Source organism: Protopterus annectens, chromosome 5.part1, assembly GCF_019279795.1.
Source record: "Protopterus annectens isolate FY-2018-M chromosome 5.part1, PAN1.0, whole genome shotgun sequence".
NCBI lineage: Eukaryota > Metazoa > Chordata > Ceratodontiformes > Protopteridae > Protopterus > Protopterus annectens.
This window is the reverse complement of record NC_056736.1, coordinates 279,046,138-279,064,423: the sequence shown is the minus strand read 5'-3', so window position 1 is coordinate 279,064,423 and position 18,286 is coordinate 279,046,138. Positions and strand designations below refer to the sequence as shown.

Genomic DNA, 18,286 nt, shown 5'->3' with positions numbered 1-18,286 from the left:
TCAAACTTCAAACAGCATTCACTATTCCTAATCTTGCAGACAGTTGAAATGGCAGTAGAACAAAAGTTTTGTCTGAATTAAGATTTGCCAATTACTAAAATTGCAAATGTGGGTATAGAAGAACTAATACTTATTTTTTGTTTAAAAATAAAGAACATTGTCTTGGATCCAGATATATTTGCAAATGTCTTGTACCATGCTTCTTCCAAGGTCTTAAATAGCATAGCATTTTCTGAATCTGCTTCGGTGAAGGAATTGAAAGAATGCCCTATTTATACAGAAGGTATAGAAACTGATAGTAAGGCATAATGTTGCTGCTGGCCTTGATTGGTCTTATTGGGCACTTCCTGACTAATGTCATTGGTGCTGTTGTCTTGTGCATAACTTGCCTCTTTCAGTTAACTTTGCTGTCTAGCTGTACCCCTGAAATTTTGGTTCTTGTAGCCATTCCAGTCCATAAGGTCAGTACTGGTGGTATGATGAACAGTCATGAGCCTGTGACATTAACTAGTCTTGTAGGAAAGGTCTTTGAAAATTAGTGTCAGTGGCTCAGCAGGTGTTATACATACCTTTGGTGCTGGGACATCAGAAGACTAGGATGATCCTAGTGTTTCACTGTTGCAGTCATCGCACTTGGGTTATCTGCTTGCAGGTAGCCCTCAGTCGGCCCGAATACCAGAGTCTTAGTATTTCTGCATCGGATTATGTCTCTTCTCCATGTCAGGTCGGGGGTATCAAACAGGCAGCCGATGACATTACATCAGTCTTTCTTGCCGTGGAGGAGCCCAGCGCAGAAGCAGTTTGCAAGTGCTGGTCGGCCGCTACCTGATGTTTCATTTTAGAGTTGATAAACCTGAAGTCTTCTAAAGCTAAGTACCCCTGTTTGGGATCCTTTTTTCTTGCTCTAACCGATGTCAGAAAAAGAACAATAGTCTTGCTTGTGGAAAGCAAATACCTCGGATTTTCATTCTTACTGTGTCACCTGTTTAGACCCAGACCACAATGTCCCTCACTGTCTGTTTTGTGCCTTGTTTAACGCCCGAACTATTTGCCGTCTGGCTATCTTTGTCACTAAATTATTTTGCTCTTGTTCTCCATATTCAGAAATGGCTTCGATAAGCCATCGACTACCGATCTTCCGAAAAAACGTAAAGATAAAGACAGAACGCATAGGTCCAAAACTGCTGCTAAGAGACAAAGAATGGTTTCCTTTTGATTGTGACGAAAATAAAGGTGGTAAGCGAAAAGTAAATCCACAAGAACAAGTTTATTCTTGATACCAGGCTAGTGTAAGAATTAAATGTAATACATTTTTAAAGTTTTAGTAATTTTTAAACAGGCCTATTAACCTGAATATATATAAGCACGGCCATAAACTCAATTTAACCTTGAAAAAAAAAGACTGACTGCTTTTAAGCGGCGCTTTTTTATTTGAACTGTTTCCTTTTGATTCTACAGACCAGGAGTCTGACTCTGACCCTTCTGATTATTAGGACATGCCCTTAGCCTATGAGGTTTCAGATGCAGAGGAATCCATTCCCTCTGCCTCCCCTCCAGAGGATTTTTCTTTTGGTGAGACCTTGCATACTTTGAGAGCATTTCCACTGGGAATGCAAAGACTACTGTCAGTCCAAAAAGACTGAGAATTTTGAGTTGCCTTAGTACAGGCTTCTAGTTGTGCCCCCCTGTCCTGGATGTTGTAGATGTTTTTATGGAATCCAGTCTTACTCCAGACACATTACCCCTGGCCCCTAGAAAACCTGACCGGTACTGCAGAGTATCTCATTCCCACGTTTCTTTTCAAGAATCCTACTGCTGATCCAGAGAATTTCCCAGGGACCTAAAGGTATTAAGGCTACTACAGCCAAAAATCCTACCCCTTTGGACAGGGATTCCAGAGCTTTAGGCAGATGAGGTTAAGGTGTATACCTCTGCAACTCTTGCTTTCAGGACATTGAATTGCCAGTTTCACATGCTGAAGTATCCGCAAAATATTATGGAACTAATTAAACAAAATATGGTATTTCCAGATTGTGCAGAAAACAGATTTACAAGAGCTAATGCATTCTGCAAACCAAGTTAGTAAGCAAACTTTGCAGTGTGGCTTTGATGCCCTAGAAGCATCTTGCAGGGCTGCAGTCACTGGTTCTGTACTGAGAAGACATGCTTGGCTGAAGGAACAAACCTTGCCAGATCATATCAAATGCAAATTACTAGATGCTCCTTTTAAATAAGGACTGTTTGGTACCAAAGCAGAAGTCCTTAAAAAGATGGAAGAAAAATCTTAAAGCTATGCAAACTGTTAAAGAATTCTTACAAGTGCAACCACCTAGATTCAGTAGGCATTGCCCTATAAAACACTGGTCCTTTCCAGCCCCTTCCAGGCCTTCCCAGATGAGACCCAGGGGAAACAGGCCACCCAGACTACAGTCTCTGGGTATGCAGAGATCCAAGCAACGGAGTGCCCCCCCACCCCAAAAACGGAGTGGTAAGCCACCCCTCTATGAAAAAAGGTCACAATGACTTTTCAGATGGGTCTATAATAGCAAGTCGAAAATGCATTTGAGCGAATACCTAATAAGTGGCGCATAAAGTGTGAAAACATAAAATAGTGAAATACATAAATCCCGAAACTTAACATGTTGAATGCTTTTATTTGGCCAGCAAACAAAACCTGGTGTGATAACGTAAGGAACTAAGCTTACTGAAAAAAAAAAAAACACCTATAAGTGCTGACGTGCACATAATGACAATACATATCACATGATCCACCCAACAGTACCATGCTTAATGTAATACTTCCACCCGTGAACTTTTGTGCATATAATGTAAATAATAATTAAGCAATAAATGAAATATAAATACCATATAGTAAATGGTGCTTATTTTAATGTTAACATACATTCATACTTTAAGCAACATAGCTACAACACGAAGAAACTCAGTATTGTATTCATGCTTGTTTGACAGTACAGATTGCAAACGTCTTTCACACCTCTCTTGGAAAACAGCCTTGCTTTTAGCCATAACTTCAGAAGTGTGTCTGAGTTACAAGCACTAATGGCTGTGGAACCATTCATTATTTTCCATGCAGACAGGGTTTTTCTCAGGACTAACCCGTTCTTTATGCGTAAGGTGGTGTCTAGTATGGCTCTAAACCAATCCATCCATTTACCAACTTTCTTCTCTACACCTCAGAATAAAGGGAAAAGGATCCTGCACACTTTGGACATGCATAGACTGCTCAGGTTCTACCTTGATGGGACTAAGCCCTTCAGAAAATCTGACCAGCTGCTAGTCAGCTTTGCTACAGGGGCAGAGGGTAAGGCCATTTCAAAACAAACCATTTCTAAATGGATAGCACACTGCATCCATTTCTGCTACAAGCACCATGAAAATCCAACTCCTCAGGGGGTCAGAACACATTCCACTAGAGCTACTTCTATCTCTACAGCATTTCTCAGGGGAGTCCCTACCAGGGACATTCTGGAAGCTGGAACCTGGAGTTCTGTACACACCTTCACCAAGCATTACTACTTGCCTATCTTTTCCAAATCCACGGCTGGATTTGCTACAGCAGTCTTGCAAGGCCTACTAGCCAGCCCTAACACTTGAATGCTTCCACTCTTTCTTCAGCTTTGGGAATCAACCCAAGTGTGAGGACTGCAACAGTGAAACATGAAAAACATAGTACAGTTGTGTACACTTACTATAAATGTAGAATGTTCGAGTGTATTCACTGTTGCAGTCCTGGTTTCCCTCCCTGCAGCCCCCTGGTTCTCTATCTACCTCTCCTCTCTATGGCTATTACTAGGGCATTGGTATTTACCTTTTACTAGTGGTGTTCCCCACCATATACTAGTTACCTATTGGGGGCTCCTGACATTCGGGGCAAGAAAAACTGATGTAATGACGCCTGCTGCCTGTTTTATATCCCTGACGTCATGGAAGAAGTGACAGCATCTGACTCAGAAATACTAAGACTCTGGTATTTGGGCCAACTGAGGGCTACCTGCAGGCAGATAACCCAAGTGTGATGACTGCAAAAGTGAATACTCTCTAACATCTACATTTATAGTAAGTGTACACAACTGTACATGTTCGTGTTTCACTGTTGCAATCATTACTCTTGGGTTATCCTGCTGGCAGACTACCCGCATTTGGCCTGAATTCCAAAGTCCTGGTCCGGTGTCAGTTGCTGTCACCTCTTCCCTGACGTCAGTGTGCCAGGGGAATAAAAGATGCAGCCTATGCCGTTTTCAGTCTTTCTTGCTGCGCAGTGCCCGAAGCAAAAGCAGTTCGCAAGTGCCGGTTGGCCGACTCCTGAGATTTTCAAATCCGAATTTTAGAACTGAGGTCTTCATTAAAGCTAAGTACCCCGTTGGGGAAACTTTTTTCTTGCTCCAGAAAGTTAACAATTGTATTTCTTGTGGGAAGCAAATGCCTCATAAGGATTTTCATTCTTACTGTATTCCTTGCCTAGGCCCTGACCACGACGTTGCTAGCTGTCTGTTTTGTGCTAGATTTAACCAACGCACTATTAAGCATCGGTTCGATTTTTGCATGTCATTACTTTGGCCGAAGATTTAACTATATAATGCCGTTGGAACAGACGACGACCGGAGTTTACAAAAAACGCAAGGATAAGGAAAAAGATAGGCATCCGGGGTCCAAAACAGACTGAAGCCTCTGCTACGCCAGTTACTGGTTAGCCGGTTCTCAGTGAGGCACTTAAGCAGCCCCTGACCCCAGCTACCTCAGAGCCACAGGCCGCTTCCGACTTCCACGTGGAGCTGACTGGGCCTCTGGATACTCTAGGTATTGGACACACTGAAATCATTCCCTCAGATGGGTCCGGAGCCGCTTAGCAGGCATCTGCTTCTGAGGGTGTCTTAAGACCTACACAGCTATATGTTAAGCTATCTTCAGCTTCAAAGACCAAAGCATTTCTAAAGACAACAAGTACAGCATTGTTCTACTCAGACTTCCATGCCTAAAAAACAGATGCTTAAAATGGCCGAAGACCTAATTACTTTGATCAGGGGTTCCCATCCCATTCCTGATAAGAGACCTAGGCAAGCGACAGAATGATTCTTCTGATCAGGTTTCAATTTCCTCTGATTCCTCTTCAGAACAGGGTTACTCTTTTCCTTCCTCCGAGGATTCTGATGCTGAAGAATCCATTCCTTCAGCCTCTCCTCCTGAGGATTATTCTTTTGGAGAAACCTTACATACCATGAGGGAGCATTTTCACTGGGAGAGCCAAGATTACTCAGACTCTAAGAAAAAGGTCAGACTTTCTTCTACTACCTCAGCACAGACCTCTTGCTATTCCACCTGTTCTAGACATTGTACATGTATTTTCAGAGTCCGGCCTGTCTCCGGACTCTCTACCCCCTGCACCTGCTAAGCCAGACAGATACTACAGGGTCCCAGACACCCATAAATTTCTATATAAAAACCCCGCTGCTGACCCAGAAACTATATCTCGGGGTCCCAAAGGGGTCAAGGCTTCCACTGCAAAAAAACCCTGTTCCCCCTCTGATAGGGATTCTAGGGCACTGGACAGATGGGGGGAAGTTTACACTTCTGCTACCTTGGCTGTAAGGGCTTTAAATTGTCAGTTTCATATGCTTAAATATCAGCAATACTTAATGTCATTGCTTAAACAGAAAATGCTGACAAATTTTGAATATTCTGAGAACAAGGAAATGCAGGATATGTTGCATGCAGCTGAACAAGTGGGAAAGCATACTTTGCAATGTGGTTATGATTCACTGGAGGCCTCTTGCAGGGCCACTGTTACAGGTTCTGTCATTAGAAGGCATGCTTGGTTAAAGGAACAGAATCTGCCTGATCATGTTAAAGCAAAATTATTAGATGCTCCATTACAACATGATACTTTGTTTGGTGCTAAGGCAGAAGAGGTGTTGAAGAAAATGGAGGATAAAGCAAAATCCATGCAGACGGTTAAGGATTTCCTACAGGTACAGCCACCCAGATTTAGCAGGAACTGGCCTTCAGAGAATTGGTCCTTTCCAGTGTCAGACAGGCCACAGAGGCAGATACAGACGTCCCTGAGGCCGATCTCAGCCCTAAGGCTCATACAGTCCTAAACCGTGGGGTGCTCCTACCTCCAAAAGCGGAGAAGACAAATCGCAACCATACAGGAAACAGTCCCAATGACTTTCCTCTGCCAGATCCAAGCACTTATCTTTTGGCAGCCCCCTTGTGGGGAAAATAGCACTTTTTTTTCCAAATTGGCAAATGATTACCCAGGACAAATAGGTCTTGAGCATAGTGTCCCAGGGCTACAGGTTCCACTTTCACACCCTGCCAGGAGCAAAAGGTATGCCAGACCTGCCACACAATCAATGGGCAGAGGCACAAAAGCAAATTGCATCCCTCATGGCCATGAGGGCTATTCAACAAGTACCACAGCAAGAGCAGGGACAAGGGTTTTACTCTAGACTTTTCTTGGTGCCCAGAAAGGACAAAGCCTGGAGACCAATACTGGACCTGTCTATACTAAACACGTTTCTGGATGTTCCAAAATTCAAGATGTTGACTCTGCAGCAGCTACTGCCCATGCTGGGCAAGAAGGCTTGGCTCGTAACTTTGGACCTAAAAGAGGCATACCTGCATGTTCAGTCAGACAATCTTCCAGAAGATACCTCAGATTCATAGCTGGGTCAATGCACTACCAATTCTCTGCACTGCCCTTTGGCTCATCTACTGCACCCAGGGTCTTCACAAAATGCCTGGTACCAGTAATTGCATTTTACAGACAGAGGAATTCAAATGTATCCTTACTTGGACGACTGCTTTATTCAAGCAGAGAACAAAGACATTCTTCTAAAGCATCTGGAGTTTGTAAAAAGATTACTAATTTGCTTAGGGTACACAGTAAACGAAAAGAAATCAAAACCAGTACCTTCTCAAGAGATAATATTCCTGGGTGCAAATTTAGATACAACTGCCCAGATGGCTTATCTCACGCCAGACAAAGGCAATTGACTTCATACTTCAAAAAGTTGGCAACAAAGACCCAGTTATCTGCAAGGAAAATCCTGCAGGCCTTGGGGTTCATGGCATTCTGCTAATTCCATATGCCAGACTGCATATGAGGAAACTACAATGGTATCTAAAGTGTTTTGGACACAGCATTGCCACAGCCTGGAAACATTAGTTACCTTCCTCCCCTGCCTGCAACAGGAGTTTCGATGGTGGGCACAGGCCTGTCACCACAACAAGGGTCTGCCATTCACTCTACCCACAGCCAGACAGACACTCGCAATGAATGCATCAGATTATACCTGGGGGGCACACATGGCAGGAAAACGTATTCAGGGCACATGGCTCGTAAACCAGATGCATCTTCATATCAATCAAAAGGAGATGCTAGCTGTTCAGAAAGCCCTGACAGCTTTCAAGGATCTTCTTCATCCAGGACAACTACTGATAGACTGACAATACTACAGTCATGTGGTACATAAACAAGCAGGAGGCACACATTCGTACCACCTCTGCTGACAAGCTATGACTTTGTGGGACACAGCATTGACTTACCAAGTTCACCTGCAAGCACAATTCCTGCCAGGAAAAATAAATACTCTGGCAGACGAATTAAGCAGAAACCTCGTGGATCTCCATGAATGGAAACTGGATCCTCAAGTCTTCAGCATGATAACAAGGAAATGGGGATGCCCAGACATAGATTTGCCTCCCCTCACAACTACCAATTAGAGATTTTGCACAAGGATTTATCATAAACAAGCACGGAAAGTGGATGCCCTATCCTTCAGCTGGAAAAACCTAATCGTATATGCCTTTCCTCCACTGCCTCTCCTTCCCAAGGTACTCCTAAAGGTCAGACAAGCCAAAAATGATACTGATTGCCCCAGACTAGCCACGCCAGCACTGGTATCCAATCCTAAAGAGCTTGTCTCACGGTCCAAAATGGACATTGCCACAAACTTCTCACTGACTCAACAAAACAATCCGATCCTGTACGGCCAACTCAGGACTCTAAATCTGGCAGCATGGTGGATAATGTAGCCATTCAGAGCACTTCTCTTTCAAAAGCTGTTATCTTGGAGGCCCAGTACCAGAAAATGTTATTCAGATAATTGGAAGAGATTCTGGGCTTGGAACCAGGAACAAGGCATTAACACGCAGATAGCAAACATTCCTTAGATTTTACAATATTTAACTGAGATGCTGGACAAAGGCCTTTCCTTTTCATCCATCAAGAATAATGCTTTGGCCATTTCAGCCCATTACAATACGGAACCACCTATTTTTTCTCATCCTTTTAATAAGGCAGTACCTCTGATGGGCCAAAAACATCAGGCCTCCAAGGAGAGCACCAATACCTGCATGGGACCTCAATTATGTCTGCGAAAAACTCGCACTGCCTCCTTTTGAGCCAGCCTCAACAGCTGATATAAGATTCTTATCCTGGAAAACAGCTCTACTCCTAGCAATAACCTCTGCAAGGCGAGTCTCTGAGTTACAAGCACTCATGGCTGTGGGACCTATCATTTTTCATCCAGACAGGGTTTCTCTGAGGACAAACACTACATTTATGCCTAAGGTGGTGTCCAGTGTGGCCCTCAACCAAACCATTCACTTGCCTACCTTTTATCCAAACCCACAGAACAAGGTTGAGAAAATCCTGCATTCTTTGGACATGCAGACAGCTACGCTTCTACTTGGACAGAACTAAAGCTTTCAGAAAGACCAAGCAACTTTTAGTGGCATATGCTGCAGGATCACAAGGAAAGGCTATCTCAAAACAGACCATTTCTAAATGGATAGGTCATTGCATTTGTTTCTGCTACTCGCAGCATGGCAAATCGGTGCCTAAGGGCATTAGGCTTCATTCTACCAGAGCAGCAGCCACTTCAGCAGCCTTCCTCAGAGTACCAACCAAAGACAAAGGCATCTTAGAAGCTGCAACTTTGAGTTCAGTGCACACCTTCACAAAGCACTACCACTTACCTCTTTACTCTAAATCTAGAGCAGGCATTGCCACTGCAGTTCTGCAGGGCCTCATAGCCTCTCCTAATCCTATTTAGCTCCGGCACCCATCCTCCGCTTTGGGATTCTACCCGAGTAATGACTGCAACAGTGAAACACTATGAACATAGTACAGTTGTGTACCTACCATAAATGTAGATGTTAGTGTATTCACTGTTGCAGTCCAGGTTACCCTCCCACCGTCCCCCTTTCTTTGGCTGGGGTTTATCTGTACTTCTCTATTCTATACAACCTATGTGGTGTATTTGCTTGTAGATGAAGGAAATGTTACTCTAGTGCATGTATGTTTTATTGGCATAATATATTTAGCCTACCCTTTTGGGGGCACCTGACATCTGGGGAAGAAAAACTGAAGAAAATAGCGTTGGCTGTATCTTTTTATACCCGTGGCGCACTGATGTCAGGGAAGAGGTGACAGCAGCCGATGCCAGACCAGGACTTTAGAATTCAGGCCGACTGCGGGTAGCCTGCCAGCAGGATAACCCAAGAGTAATGACTGCAACAGTGAATACACTCTAACATCTACATTTATGGTAGGTACACAACTGTACTTTTCTATTCCTACCCCTTGATCAATTTTCCATTACTTCCATGGCAGTGTCTCCTAAGGTTCTTCGGATGAGATGCTATACTGCGGTCCCATCTGTCTAAGTTGGTGGTGATTTGAGGTTGATGCAAAAGATCCCATGGCACTTTTTGAAAAGAGTGGGGGAAATTCCCCAATGCAGTTCATAGGTTCATACTAGGCTATCTGCCCTAGGGCATTTATAAGCCTAGCCAGAGTGTGTTTGGCTTTCGCACCCATTTTAAATGAATTTTGCTATGCCCTTTTTCGAGGTTAGTATATTGTGCCTCTAACAGTGACACAGAAGTGATACCTGGGGTAAACCTACTATCTCCCATCCACTCATCAAGATTCCTCTTCAAGAGAGTCAATGAGGGACTCTGCCTAACCTGGACTGGGATTTTATTCCAGAGTGAAGGAAGCCTCTGGGTTATGAATCTGTCCCTCCAAGCATGTCCTATTTATTTCAGTGCTGAGGTTCAAGTCTCTCGAGCGTGTAGCTCGATGGGATTTGGATTTTCTGAGGTGCAGCATGTCCATTAATTCCGGGTTGAGCATGGCTTTATACGTCGGGCACAGATCGCCTCTGAGCAGGCGGTATGCCACTGAGTAGAGCTGGAGTTTCTTTAACCGGGCAGCATATGGCATCTGTTTGAGCCCTTTGATCCTCTTGGTGAGGTACTTTTGGGGTCTTTCCAGTTGCTGCAGGTGTCTGGTAAGGTACATCACAAAAGGGGCATTGTACTCTATGGGCCTGATGAGGGATGAGTAAAGAGGCACGATGACCTCCCCTGATCTAGATGTGAATCCCTTCATGATTAGGTGGGCTATATAAAATGTTTTTCTAACCACATTGGCCACGTGGTTGTCAAATGAGAGATTGCTATCAACTAGGGTCCCCAGGTCCCTAATTACTACTTCCGTACTTAATGGATTACCACCTATGTGGTAATTTGTGGGCACTTTGTTTTTGCCAAAGGGGATGACTATACACTTTTTGGTGTTTAGCTTCAGGCCATGGCTCTGGCACCAGTTGTCTGTTTCTGAGGCCCTTTTGTAGGATGCTTGTGTCTGCTGGAGAGTCTATTACGGCACCCAGTTTGCAGTCATCTGTGAAATTGGTCAGCCACAGTCCTTCCGTGTTGGCCTGTACCTCCGAGAAATATATACCGAACAAGAGAGGTCCCAGGACTGAGCCTTGTGGGATGCCACTTGTAACTGGTTTGGAGTCTGACATGGCTCCAGCAATTCTAACCATGTGGGCTCTGTCCTTGAACCAGTTTGCAACCCATCTAGTGACATAAGCTCACCAGCTTAAATATAAAGCCCTATCTATAATGCCAGAATGGGGTATTGTATCAAGGCTTTTGCAAGGTCCAGGTAGGCTGTGTGGACCACCTTCCCCTAGTCAATGGCCTTGGTGACTGTTTCAAAGAAATCAACCAGGATTAAGAGGCAGGATCTGCCCTTAACAAAGCCGAAATGGGTAGGATCCAGTGTCTGTAGGTCCCCAATATCTTTATTTATGAGGTCCATGATGATCCTTTCCATAGCTTTGCAGACCAAGCTAGTCAGGCTTATGGGGTGATAGTTTCCAGGATCCGTTGAGGCACCACCTTTGTGGAGAGGGACCACTGTTGCTGTACGCCACTCTTTGGGTACATATCCTGTAGTAAGGCTGAGATTGAACAGTAGTTTTATGTTTGGGTTTAGTTGTTCTTGGAGTTCATGTAGGACGCAGCCCGGGACACCGTCTGGTCCCATTGCTGTGTTTTTTGCTTTGGAGAGGGCGGCTCTTGCCTTAGCATCTGAGATGTCAGTGGGGCAGCACTCTGCTGGGATAGATATTTGCCCTTTTGGTGGGGAAGGGGGGAGAAGTTTGCGCTGAACCTGTCTGCTAGGATGTTGGCAATGTCTGTGGGTTTGGTGTATTTTTTGTCATTGTGGACTAATTCTGAGCATGTCTGGGAATTCTCACCCAGGTTCCTAACATAACTGAAGAAAGCCTTGTGATTATCCTTGGTGTCCTGTGCAATTTTTCTCTCGAAGCTGGCCTTAGAGCAAAATCCCAAAAAGGGAAGGCATCTCTGATCAGTATTAGCAAAAAACTACGGGCACTCATAAAATTGTCTATCATGTAGTAGCTTCCTCCTATTGTATAGTTTGTTTATGGCTGGGGTCCACCAGACAGGATGCCTAACTTTGGAGGATTGGGTCTTGGTTTTATTTGGGATTGCATGATCCATGCATTCCTGAAGGTGTTCATAGAATGCGTTTATAAAGGATTCTGCTGTCTGGGCCATATTTTCCACAGGCCTTGGGTCTTTGAAGGATTCCACCTCGGTTTTGAGGAGTGTGAAATTTGCTTTAGAGAAGTTTTCTGGGCAGGGGCTGGGGTCTGGATGTGAATATCTAGTGAGATTAGTTTATGGTCTGATCTTACCAGTGAGGGATACACTTCTGGTCTGGAGCATAGAGTCCCCATGTTGGTGATGATCAGGTCCAGTATGTTTTCTCCTCTTGTGGGAGTGGCAACAAGTTGTTCCATACATTTGAGTTTATAAATTCTAGGAACCTTCGGGCTAGGGTGTTGAAGCTAGAGTAATGCTCCCAGTCTGTTAGCGTAGTTGAAGTCGCCCAATATAATGGTGTTTGGAGAGACCTTCATATTTTCCAGTGTTCTCAGGAAGGCCGAGTGGGGTTCCTGGGTTTGGGAGGGTGGTCTGTAGCAGGCTATAAACTGGAAGGCAGTTTTACCCACTGTTGCACATGGATAGACTCTGATGCTTCGTGCTGTGCCACCAACCTGGAGGTGTGGGTATCTTTGACGAATATTGATACTCCCCCTCCTTTTGTGATTTGGTCCAAGTTTTGGGGCTGAAAAACATGGTATGAGGTATAACCTGGTAGTGCTGGGGTGCTCTTGGGAGCCTTGAACCAGGTTTCTGTTACTGCACAGATATCGATGTTCTCCATGCTAAGGAGAGTTTAGAGTGCGTACATCTTTAGGTTTAGACTCTGGCGTTGAGTAGCATTACGGTTTCTTATCCCTTGTAATACCTATGGAGCTGGGTTTGTCTTGAGCCTTGCCTAAAAAAGGCACTATAGGGGAGTGACAAGATCCTTTGGCAATATCCAAAAGCCCAGGGGTGACTGGTGCAAGCCGTCCCTAACGAAGCATCGTGGCTTGTCGAGCATGTCATCCCAGGCTGACAGGCATTGGATCCCCTTTGAATGACGCAATACTTAAGCCAATTGTTGAAATTGATAATCTTGTCTTCATATTGTGGCATCATTCTTGGTGAGGGTAAGATGCTACTCAAGGTCAGGGTCATACTGGCCTGGGCTACATGCTCAGAGCTAATCCGTCTCTTCATGTAGTCCAGGGAGGTACGTCTCAGGTCATTCACACCAGCATGGACAATGACTGAGTCATATTTGTACTTGCCTTGGAGTGACCTGAGTGCTTGTGTTATGTGATGGATCCTAGTGCCAGACAGGCAGCTCACCATGACCTTCTTGTTCAGCCTGGTGAGCGGGACGTCAGTGTGCCTGACTATAGTCACCTATTACAAGTGTATCAGGTGTGTTTAGCCTTAAGGGCTGTGACTGTTCGGAACACTGGCTTTGTGAGCTATGGGTTGCACATGTTTTGTTTTGGGGTAGCGGTTGCTTGGGTGTCTGCTTTGGAGATGTTCATCGTGCATACAGCTGCAGTCATTACAGATGGGTTATCCTGCCGTCAGGCGGGTCCTCGGTCGGCCGAATTCCAAAGTCTAGGTCCGGCGTCGGTTGTCATCGCTTCTTTCCTGACAACAGTGCGGCAGGGGTATAAAAGAAGCAGCCGACGCCATTTTCTTAAGTCTTTCTTTCCGCACGGTGCCCGAAGCAGAAGCAGTTCACAAGTGCCGGTCGGCCAGCTCCTGAGATTTATGAAAGTATTTCAGCCGAAGTCTTTAAAGCTAGGTACCCAGTTGAGGAAACTTTTCTTGCCTCAGACAGATGTTAGACAAAGTTAATAATTGTATTTCTTGTGGGAAGCAAATACCGCATAAGGATTTCCACTCTTTCTGTATACCTTGCTTAGGCCCAGACCATGATGTCTCGGCCTGCCGTTTTTGTGCTAGGTTCAACAAGCGCACTATTAAGCGCCGGGCGGAGTTCGCCCTTCACTTTTTTGGCAAAAAATTTAATTATATCATGTCGTCGATTACACAGACTCCAGTTTTAAGCAAAAGACGCAAAGATAAGGACCAACATCCAAGGTCCGCACCGAGACCACGCTTAGGCCGACTACCGGTTCTCAGCGAGGCACCTATGCAGCCCCTGAATACCAATGAAACTATTTTACCAGTGACTTCAGTGCCTGAGGTCGCAGGCTCCTCTGTCTCCATTCCTACTGCAGATACCGACGCCACTCTTGTGGGGAAACTCAAAATTTAGTCAGGCCTGTCATTTCTGAAGGCGTCTTCAGGCCTTCCACCTTCTCCATTAAATCCCTCACTAAATCTAAAGCAGCCATGAAAACTAAAAAACAGGGTCCTCATACTTCCTCTCAAGGCCCCATGCCTAAAAAGCAGATGCTTAAAATGACTGAGGATTTAATAACTCATCAGGGGTTCTCAATCCCCCTCTGACAAAAGGCCCAGATTGGAGGAAGACTACCCTTCCTCAGAGCAGGCTTCTATTACCTCAGAACATTCTGAGGACCAGGATTTTGCCTATTCCCCTTTCGAAGACTCTGATGCTGAGGAAGTCTATTCCCTCGGTCTGCCCCCCCTGAGGACTACTCTTTTGGGGAAACCCTGCATTCATTGAGGGAACACTTTCACTGGGAAGGCCAAGATTACTCTGATTCCAAGAAAAGGCTCGGGGAATTTCTACTGCTCCCCCAGCATAGGCCCCTGGCTATCCCTCTTGTTTTGGATATTTTGGATGATGTGTATGCAGAAGCCAGCCTTAATCCAGATTCTTTACCTCCAGCCCCTGTTAAACCAGACAGGTATTACCGGGTTCCTGATTCGCACCAGTTCCTTTATAAAAGCCATACTGTTGACCCAGAAACCATTTCACAGGGTCCCAAGGGAATAAAGGCCTCTACTGCTAAAAACCCTTTACCTTCTGAGAGAGTTTCCAGAGCATTAGAAAGGTGGGGGAAAAAGGTGTATACATCTGCCACTTTAACCATGAGGGCATTAAACTGTCAATTCCATATGTTAAAGTACCAACAGTTTTTGTTATCTCAGTTGAAAAGCAAAATGACACAAACGAACAACCAGATTTGAAAGAGTTGCAGGATTTGTTGCATGGTGCAGAGCAAGTGGGTAAACATACCTTGCAGTGTGGTTTTGATGCTTTACAGGCCTCATGTAGAGCTGCTGTTACGGGGTCTGTTATACGTAGACATGCTTGGCTCAAAGAGCAAACCTTACCAGATCATGTCAAAGCAAAGTTATTAGATGCACCACTTCAAAAAGATGTATTGTTTGGTGTTACAGCTGAGGAGGTACTAAAGAAAATGGAGGAAAAAGCGAAATCTATGCAAACAGTGAAAGATTTCATGCAGGTACAACCTCCACGCTTCAGCAGAAACTGGCCTTCAAAAAATTGGTCCTTTCCAGCCATGGACAGACCTCAAAGGGGCAGATACAGATGCCCAAGGGGTTGAGCACAACCTCAAGGATCTTACAGAGCAAGACAGTGGCAAGCACCAACCCCAAGAGGTGGAGAAGATAGATCGCAGTCATTTAGAAAACCGACACAATGACTTCCCCCTATGCCTGCCAAGCAAAGCTTTAATGGCAGCACCTTTGGGCGGAAAACTGGCATTTTCAAAAAACTGGCATATTGCTACAAAAGACAAATGGATTCTGGACATTCTAGACAGAGGCTACAAGTTCCACTTTCACACCCTTCCAAAAATGAGAGGCATGCCAAACCTGCCACAAAATCAAAGGGCAGAGGCACAAAGACAAATTTCCTCTCTCATGGATATGAAAGCGGTTCAAGAGGTTCTTGCAAAAGAACAAGGTCAAGGTTTTTATTCCAGACTATTCCTGGTACCAAGGAAAGACAAAGATTGGAGACCTATCTTAGACCTATCCATCCTAAACGCATATCTGCAGGTGCCAAAATTCAAGATGCTTACACTACAGCAGCTTCTTCCCATGCTGGGCAAGGAGTCTTGGCTGGTAACATTGGACCTCAAGGAGGCATACCTGCATGTCCCTATCAGACAATATTGCAGAAGATACCTCAGATTTCTTGCAGGTTCAACCCATTACCAATTCTCTGCATTGCCCTTTGGCTTATCTACTGTGCCCAGAGTGTTTACGAAATGCTGGCATCAGTAATTGCCTTCTGCAGACTACAAGGATTACAAATATACCCATATCTGGACGACTGCCTGATCCAAGCGGACAGCAAGGACATTCTATTGCAGCATCTGGCGTTTGTAATAAAACTGTTAAGCTTCCTGGGATACACAGTGAACAAAAAGAAATCGAAACTAATACCTTCTCAACAGATAATTTTCCTGGGTGCCAGCTTAAATACAACCACCCAGATGGCCTACCTCACGCCAGACAAACGAGGGCAACTGTCTCAATACTTCAGCAAAATGGCAACTTTCACCAGACTAACTGCAAGGAAAGTCCTGCAGGCTCTGGGATTCATGGCATCTTGCATCCTACTAATCCCATGTGCAAAGCTGCATATGAGGAAACTACAATGGTACCTAAAAAAACTTATGGTCTCAACACAGCCACAGCTTGGAAACAATTTTACCACTCATTCCATGCCTTCAAAAGGAATTTTTGTGGTGGGCTCAAGCATGCCAAAGAAACGCAGGTCTCCCCTTGTGTACCTCAAGCAACTCCAATCATCACAACGGACGCCTCAGACTACGCCTGGGGAGCACACATGGCAGATCAGTGCATTCAGGGAAAATGGTCCCAAAAAGAGAAGCACCTACACATCAACCAAAAGGAGATGCTAGCCGTGCAAAATGCTCTTATGACCTTCAAAGACCTACTGCATCCCGGCCAGCTATTGATAAGGACAGACAACACAACAGTCCTGTGGTACATAAACAGGGGGAACTCATTCATACCCCTTGTGCAGGCAAGCCATGACCCTATGGAATACAGCACTGGAATTGCAAATTCAACTAAAGGCACAATTCCTGCCAGGAAAGGAAAACACACTGGCAGACAACCTAAGCAGAAATATGACAGATCCACACGAATGGAAGTTGCATCCGCAAGTCTTTTCAACGATCACTCAGGCATGGGGACAGCCAGACATGGATCTATTTGCTACCCACAGAAATTACCAGTTGAAAGATTTTGTTCAAGGACCTATGATCCACAGGCCTGGAAAGTGGACGCACTTTCAATTGGACAACATTGATAGTCTATGCCTTCCTGCCTCTTCCTCTACTGACCAAAGTTCTATTAAAAGCCAGAGCAGAGAGGCCACAAATGATTCTCATTGCTCCAGACTGGCCACGACAACACTGTTATCAGCTCCTAAAGAGCCTGACACACTCCCCACCATGGATCCTACCTCTAGTCCCAGCACAACTACAAAACCCTTCACAGCCAGCTCAAAACCCTAAATCTAGCTGCATGGAGAATACCTTAATTTCCCAACAGACTCTCCTCTCCAAGGAGGTGCAGGATGTCATCATGGAGGCCAGAAGACCTTCTGCTAGAAAAACCTACTCTGCCAAATGGAAACGATTTTGTTCCTGGAATCAAGAAGAGCCAGAATCCTTGGGTAATAAATATACCTCAAATTTTGCAGTACCTAGCTGAGATGTTAAACAGTGGCCTTTCCTTCTCCATAAAGATCCACGCTTAAGCCATTTCTGCACAATACAACACAGACCCTCCTTTATTCTCACATCCTCTATTAAGGCAGTTCCTCAGAGGGGCAAAAAATATAAAACCCCCAAGGAAACCACCAGTTCCAGCTTGGGACCTCAACTTCGTATTGGAAAAGCTGACCCTGCCTCCCTTTGAGCCGGCTTCTTCAACAGAGCTGCAATATTTGTCATGGAAAACAGCCTTCCTTCTGGCTATCACCTCAGCACGCAGGGTTTCGGAACTACAGGCCCTCATGGCTGTGCAACCATTCATCTTTTTCCATCAGGACAGAGTTTCCTTACGAACCAACCCTACCTTCATGCCTAAGGTAGTATCCAGTGTAGCTTTGAGTCGGACTATCCACCTTACCTGCCTTTTATCCAAATCCACAGAACAAAGGGAAAAGACTACTGCATTCCTTGGACATTCACAGGCAACTTCGTTATTACTTGGACAGAACAAAGCCATTCAGGAAATCTGAGCAACTTTGTGTCCTATGCTACAGGTGCTCAAGGAAAGGCTATTTCCAGACAATTTCAAAATGGATAGCCCACTGCATACGCTTTTGTTCATTTCATGGAAAATCTGTGCCTGCATACATCGGATCCCACTCCCAGGGGCCACAGCTACCTCTGCAGCTTTCCTCAGGGGGGTCCCTACCAAGGACATTTTGGAAGCAGCTACTTGGAGTTCAGTGCACACTTTCTCCAAGCACTACCACCTTCCACTATACTCAAAATCTAGAGCGGGCTTTGCCACAGCAGTCCTGCAGGGCATCCTCGCTCCTCCTAGTTCCACTTAGTGCCTACCA

At 44.9% G+C, this 18,286-nt stretch overlaps 1 protein-coding gene across 1 annotated transcript in view; it reads left to right on the top strand.

The window, feature by feature from the left end:
* The window catches only part of GART (phosphoribosylglycinamide formyltransferase, phosphoribosylglycinamide synthetase, phosphoribosylaminoimidazole synthetase), a 1,783,038-nt gene that overhangs the window by 309,221 nt on the left and 1,455,531 nt on the right, over nt 1–18,286 (top strand). The gene's annotated exons all lie outside the window — the stretch shown is intronic.